Genomic DNA, 6,474 nt, shown 5'->3' with positions numbered 1-6,474 from the left:
CAACCTCAAAGTATATAATAAAATTAGCGTGTGTAAGAATTCCTTTGTGCTTATTGTTGGAGAGCTTATTGAATATAACACAGTGCAACATAAAATTTGGTAAGCCTTGACGAATCGAAAAAAAAAAAAATTGCGAGTGAGTGAGAACTTTATTGTGAGTGAGAACTTTATTAAAGTGTCAAAAAATCCTTATAGCCTGGGAATAAAAACACCATACTAATTAGGGGACACTGCTAAAAAACTATACTAATATTAATATTAATACAATAAAAAAATAAATGACTTGAAGGGCATTATGTGCAGCATAGGATGCAGCCCTTACAGCCGGTGTCCATTAAGCGAGTTATATCCCTTTTGCGATTATAGTTTGTAAAAGCCTGCAGTGTCTTGGCTGATCTGCCAGCCATAGACAGTTTGCCCCATAATTTGGGTCCTACACATAACGCAAAGAGTGCTTCCCATAAGTAACAGTGTTGTATCTAGGAGTAGAAAAATCTGATTGTCTCAGGTTGTATGCAGAAATATGCTCGTTAAAAATGTTACATGTTTAACGAGCATACATTTAACTTTATACATGAGAATGCAGATGTCTTTTAAACGCCTGTTCGCTAGAGTTGGCAACTTGGCTCTCTCCAGTAGCTGACTATAGATAGCATGCTTGTCCTTGTAAACGGCCCTCAAGCCCCTTTCCTGTAGTCGTTCAAATTGTAAAACATCATTTGGGATGTGATATATCAAACACGAGAGACGGTAGTGTTTCATCGAGATATCCAAACACCGAGAGGAGAGTTCAAAATACGACGTGCAGCGGAATATTTTTGACAAAATTCAGGATGTTTGGATAGCCGATGAAACACTGTTTCGAGTGTTTGATATATCTTTTCAATCAAAACAATAAACTAAAGAGTAAATTAAACGGAGAAGTAAAATTGTCTATGTTAATTAGGACCGGATAGCCAAACCTCCTTCACGGTTGTGATTTTCTTTGTATTAACTTGATGAATTCTTAATGAGTTTGAGAAATTTTCGGCGAAATTTAATCCCAACAACCTGGATGACTTCAGGGGGAAAGGGATCTTACTAGCTGGATTTTGCGTTTGTGTACTAGTGCATTTTTGGTGCTATCGAAAAAACAAAAACAAAAACAAAAACAATCGCCTACAAATGGAGGAGTCAAGTCCTTGTAAGTACAAGCAAACTCATGTATATACGTACCCCCACCTTGGTTCAAAGGACGGGAGCGGATGGAAACCCTCCCCAAGGGTTTCCTTGCAATAAGACGTATAAGATTGTCTTGCCTTTAATAGATAATCCTCAGATTGCTCTCCAAGATGAGATACTGTTTGTTGCTCTTGACGTTATATACTGTATTACGTCTCTCAGGACGTCATTAAGTCGGCCATGAATTTATATTCTTGAATTTTATTATTTTTAGAAAGGGCAAAATTAGTATGCGTAATTAAAAGGCAAAAAGGTAAAAAAGGTAAAAAGGTTAAGTCTGCATACAAGCTAAGTGTCCCAAGAGGCCAAAGCTTATCCCAGTTTCTGCAGCATGAAGCGACTAGGAACATTTCTACTGCCCTCTGAATGGGCTGTTAGTCCATCACAGAGTTGCCCCCAGAGAGGTGCACTATGAGAGTAAAGTTCCGTGCCCAAGAAGACAACACAATGTCCCCGGTCAGGGCTTGAGCCAGGACTGCTCGATCCGGAGTCGAGCGCGCTAACCATCAGGTCACCGACCTGAAGTAACACCAGCGGGATGTGATTTCTGTTGCTGTTTTTTGCTTTATTACCTGTTAATTTACCTTATTTCCTCGAGTTATAGTTATTCCGTTGCAACCACTTCCAACGCCTTTCGCAATTTTAACAGAGCTGAGAGGTCCCTCAACGCTAAACCGGCTCATTGATTAATGTACCTCTTGAGATATGAAATATACATGTGCAAATGAATTTTGATTTTTTTCTTTAACAGTTAACTATATGTAATTTTGTTGTTGTTGTTGTTGTTGTTGTTGCCTAGTATCTTTCGTTTCTATTATTATTCTTTTTTATATAGAAAATTAACTGTTCTTTGCAGCGCTAGAACTGTAAAAAGTTTATACCTGCTTGGTTAAATAAAGTGTATATTGTTATGTTATGCATAGTTGGGGACACTATCTAGATATACTAAAGTATAATTAGTAGTCATAGTCGTAGTCATAGTAAATTTTCTTGCCGTGGTCAATTCTGTCCAAGAGAGAAAGGTGCAATGAGGTTTACCCTATGTAAAGCACCAACCCGTGAGACAAGGCCAGACCACAACACCGGGAATTACGTGCCCTACTCTTTTCGATGTGTGTGGGGTCTAGATCTTTTACGCCCATGTAACACTGAAGCTGCAGGAGACAGAGCTTACGGTCTGTAGCCCTTATCCGAGAGGACTTGAACGTCTAATCATTTGCAGTTATATAATAATCCAGGTTATTTTCGCGTTTTGATTGGTTTTCGCTTATGATCTATTAGAGGACAGACGCACGATTGACGTCATCATTACAACGCTTTTCCCTCTGTGTTTTAAAATGGAGGAAAGTTTTGAGAATTTGGATAATATTTTACGTGACTGGGCAAAAGATAAGGTACAAAAAAGTCTTGTCGAGGCATTGAACAGGTACGAGAAGCATAGTCTAGTAGAAAGAAGAAAGATAAAGCCGCTTCTTTTTTGGAAAATGCCTGAGAAAAATACTCGAGCAGTCTCAGTCGGCAGTCGAGCGAGACTAAACCAAACACAAAATTGGTCTTGGTAAGCGGAGAGCCATTGCTTTATCTCGAATTTAACAAACCCAATAAACAAAATGTTTATGAGATTAATTTATTTAAAAAATTCAACTTTTCTCAGTCTTAAAATAATTGTTGACGCACTGATTGATGGCAGGAATGAAACATCAAAACCGCTTCTTAAAATCAATTAAAATGAACACATAACCTTCCTTTCCGATGCGAATGTTCCAGTCCGTTTCAGGGCACAGAAGCGAGTAAAGTATAGCTCACTATAGCTCACGGCCAACTGTATCACAGCTAAAAGGTATTTCCAACACTATTTGAAACTGATTTAAGAATCATCAAACACAGAGGACATTTCCACCATCACTATAAACGCTCCTTTCATTCAAAACTCAAATCGAATGGCCTCCAGGTTGACCGCAACCGCAAGTTTTCCGAGCGTATTTTTTCAACTCCTGCAATATTCAAGGCAACGTCCAAGCTTTTCGGCTCACAGGGCTGCTCTGATGACTTATCCAGCATTTTCTTTAAGGTTTATAGATTTCACAATTCTGCCTTCACTGTAAGTTTTTATTCCACGAGAAGCGACGCTCGGGTCAAGTTTGACAGTGGCGTGATTTCCCTGGACCAATCACAATTCTCTGCTACGCATAGCAACCAATGAGATTGCTTCATTTTGTATAGACAATAGATTACGTCAAATGGCTTTTTTCGTGTTCGCCAAAGTGGGCAAAGGCTGGCTTTTGAGTTATGTTGAAAGATTTTGAAATAAAAAAAAAAAGCTTTATCTGTAGTAGTTTGTTTCGTTATTGTATGAATCAAACAGATTCCCTGTTGCCGTGTGTCTGTTCAGTAACAGATCCCAGAAGACGTCAAAATGTGGTAAGAACATCAGTGACACACTCGGCTGACATCATCTGTGATCTATTACTGAACAGACGCACGGCAACATGGAATCTATTTGTTAAATGTAATTACAAAAGGAACACATTGTCCTCAGTTAGACCCTGAGTGTTGGTTCAGTCTTGGGCTGGAACGCTCGACCTCCGGCACAGCAGACTGGCGCTCTACCAACTGAGCTAACCAGGCGGCGGTAACTTTTTGCATGTAAGCCAGGGTTTTCTTCCCTCCATATAAACAGCCCATGTGTCGTTAGTCTAGGTTTTTCAATTGTTCAATTTTGTTTTCATTTTAATACATGGACTTGTACCTCTTCGGTTCAGAATCGCTAAGTATACAGTAAAAACCCGCATAAAAGAACACGTGTTTTGGGGGTTTCAGGCTGATTTTGTTCTTATATATCAGGTGTTTTCTGCAAAATCAGCCTGAAAATGTTCTTAAGGTGTTCTTAAAATTGTTTCTAAAAATTAAATACTGCATAGACTATCAACAGATGAAATCAATGTGCAAGCACAACATTTCAATTAATTAATGGATAGCACATATATTGATCTACTTAGTACTGTACCCTAGTAGGTTAATCTAATCTAACTGGCAGGCAATTTTTTTTCATATAAGAACAATTTTCATCTTTCAGGCTGAATATGTTCTTATGTATATGGTACTTTTTTTGACCAAATTTCAGCCTGAATGTTCTTAATCCACTTGTTCTTTTATGCGGGCTTTTACTGTATAGCGTTACAGTAGCAAAGAAAATAAACATAGAAAAGAAAAGAGACCAGCTTATGTAGTTATATTTATTCTGTCACCTTTCAGGCATAGTCGTAATGCAGAGTGTTTGATAATTGGTATGCATTGTCCCGCAAGCCCAAATATATGCAGAGACGCTTCTGGAACCTTCTAAGATTTACATAAGTATAAAAACTTGTAAGTTTAGCTCGGCATTTTATTCATTATTAGTGTATGTGTTCAAGCAATAAAACGTTTGCCATCCGGAGTAGTTAACATGGTGTCAGGATTTTACAAACCCAGCCAAGACTAACGTCGACAGCGATCACCGCCAGCTTTTTCGGAAAGATAAATTCTCTAATCCACAATGGCTGAATTAGAGCATTTACCAGCGTCGAAAGGAAACTTCACGCCGGGCCCCGAATGTTACCAAAAGTGCTTAGATTGGGTTGAGGAATGTGAACTCCTTTTGAATGGTCCGTTAGCTTCGAAGAGCAAAGCCGTGAAAGCAAATTGTGTTCTCATTTGGGCAGGAAAAACTGGAAGAACGCACATAAAGTCACTGAATCTCACCACGGAACAGAAGGAAGATCCAAGCGTGTTGTTAAAAAAGTTCGTGGAGTGGACAAAGCCGAAATCCAACGCACTCGCAGCCGCATCAAACCTCCGCCGCCTGGAGCAAGGTGATCTTAACCTTGCAGAGTACATTGACAAAGCCACTATTCTGTGCGACTAGTGTGAATATCATACAGAAGCCCGCGATCCACTGCTTCGGGATGCAATAGTAATTGGGCTACGCTCCTAAGAGGCCTATTACAAGTGCATTGAAAAAGGCTCAGCATTGACGTTGGAAGAGGCAATAGAAATCGCTCAGAATCAGGATGCCACAGCACACCAGGTTGGTTATATGCGACCGGAATTCAAAGGCGATCCACTACAAATGGAAGTTCATAAACTCCAAGGAAACAGGCAGACAGGAGCCAAGTGGAACAGACAGCAGCCCCAAAGACCCGGTTCCAACGATCAGCCCCATAGGACAGGTTCCAAGGATCAGAAACAAGTAAAGACCAAAAGAGAAAGTTGTTTCAACTGTGGAGCGAAACCGTCACATCCCAAAGGTGAGTGTCCCGCAAAGAAGGCAAAGTGCTTCAAGTGTGGGAAGGAAGGGCATTACGGTTCCGTGTGCAGATCAAAGAGTAAAGACGCACGTTTCAATGAGTTACAAGTCCAGTCTGCAACAGCTCCCGAGTGCGTGGACTGCGTACTGCATTAAATACGAGCCAGTTTACTTCAACGCGCCTATTCATCACCTCAAGACAGTAACAGTGGAAAGTCTCAGTCATCCAAAATCGGAACCTCACATCCGCCCGTTATGGATCAGCCAGGAATCTTCATCACAAATCTTCCAGATTGATTGCGAGGTTGATACCGGAGCAAGTTGCAACATTCTGCCGTTGTACAAGGCTAAAGTACTCTTCGGAGACGACTTGAAGTTGGGCAAACCAACGGTGAATCTCAAAGGCTATAATGACAGTCCAGTGGAAAACCTTGGATCCTGCATTGTGTGCCTTTACCATGGTAACAAGATATTCAGAGTCTTGTGCGAAGTCGCAGACAGCAAAGGTCTTATGATCCTAGGCAGGAAGCAAGCGTAAGTCATGGAATACGTCAGTTTCCCTGAGATCCAGAAACCTGCTGTCCAGGCTAAGACAGATAGGTCTATCAAGACACTCGTAGAAGAGCCGGCGAAAACCACTAATGGTCCAGTAATTCCAAGAGTTCAGAAATGCACTGATCCAGTGGTACCAGTGATCCAAAAGCGTTCTCAAGAGAAGATCACTATTAATGGAAAGACACACTCGTTGCCTACAACTAAGGATTATTTACTGCAGGAATACGCTGATGTGTTTCAAGGCATAGGAACTTTGCCAGGTGGACCTTATCGTATCCAATTAAAAGAAGGCTACAAACCCGTTCAACACCCACCGCGCCAAGTTGCAGTTAGCCTGAAACCGCCCTAAAAAGCAGAATTGAAGAGATTAACACAGCTTGGAGTCATTAAAGAAGTAAAGGAGCACACTGAGT

The 6,474-nt window shown here is 40.6% G+C and overlaps 1 pseudogene; it reads left to right on the top strand.

The window, feature by feature from the left end:
- Positions 1-4,492: 4,492 nt before the first annotated feature.
- Positions 4,493-5,881, top strand: LOC149114834 (uncharacterized; annotated as a pseudogene).
- Positions 5,882-6,474: the final 593 nt, after the last annotated feature.

The sequence above is a fragment of the Orbicella faveolata genome, unplaced genomic scaffold (assembly GCF_042242905.1).
Source record: "Orbicella faveolata isolate gen_17 unplaced genomic scaffold, um_ofav_v1 contig_13, whole genome shotgun sequence".
Taxonomy (NCBI): domain Eukaryota; kingdom Metazoa; phylum Cnidaria; class Anthozoa; order Scleractinia; family Merulinidae; genus Orbicella; species Orbicella faveolata.
This window is presented reverse-complemented; position numbering and strand designations above follow the sequence as displayed.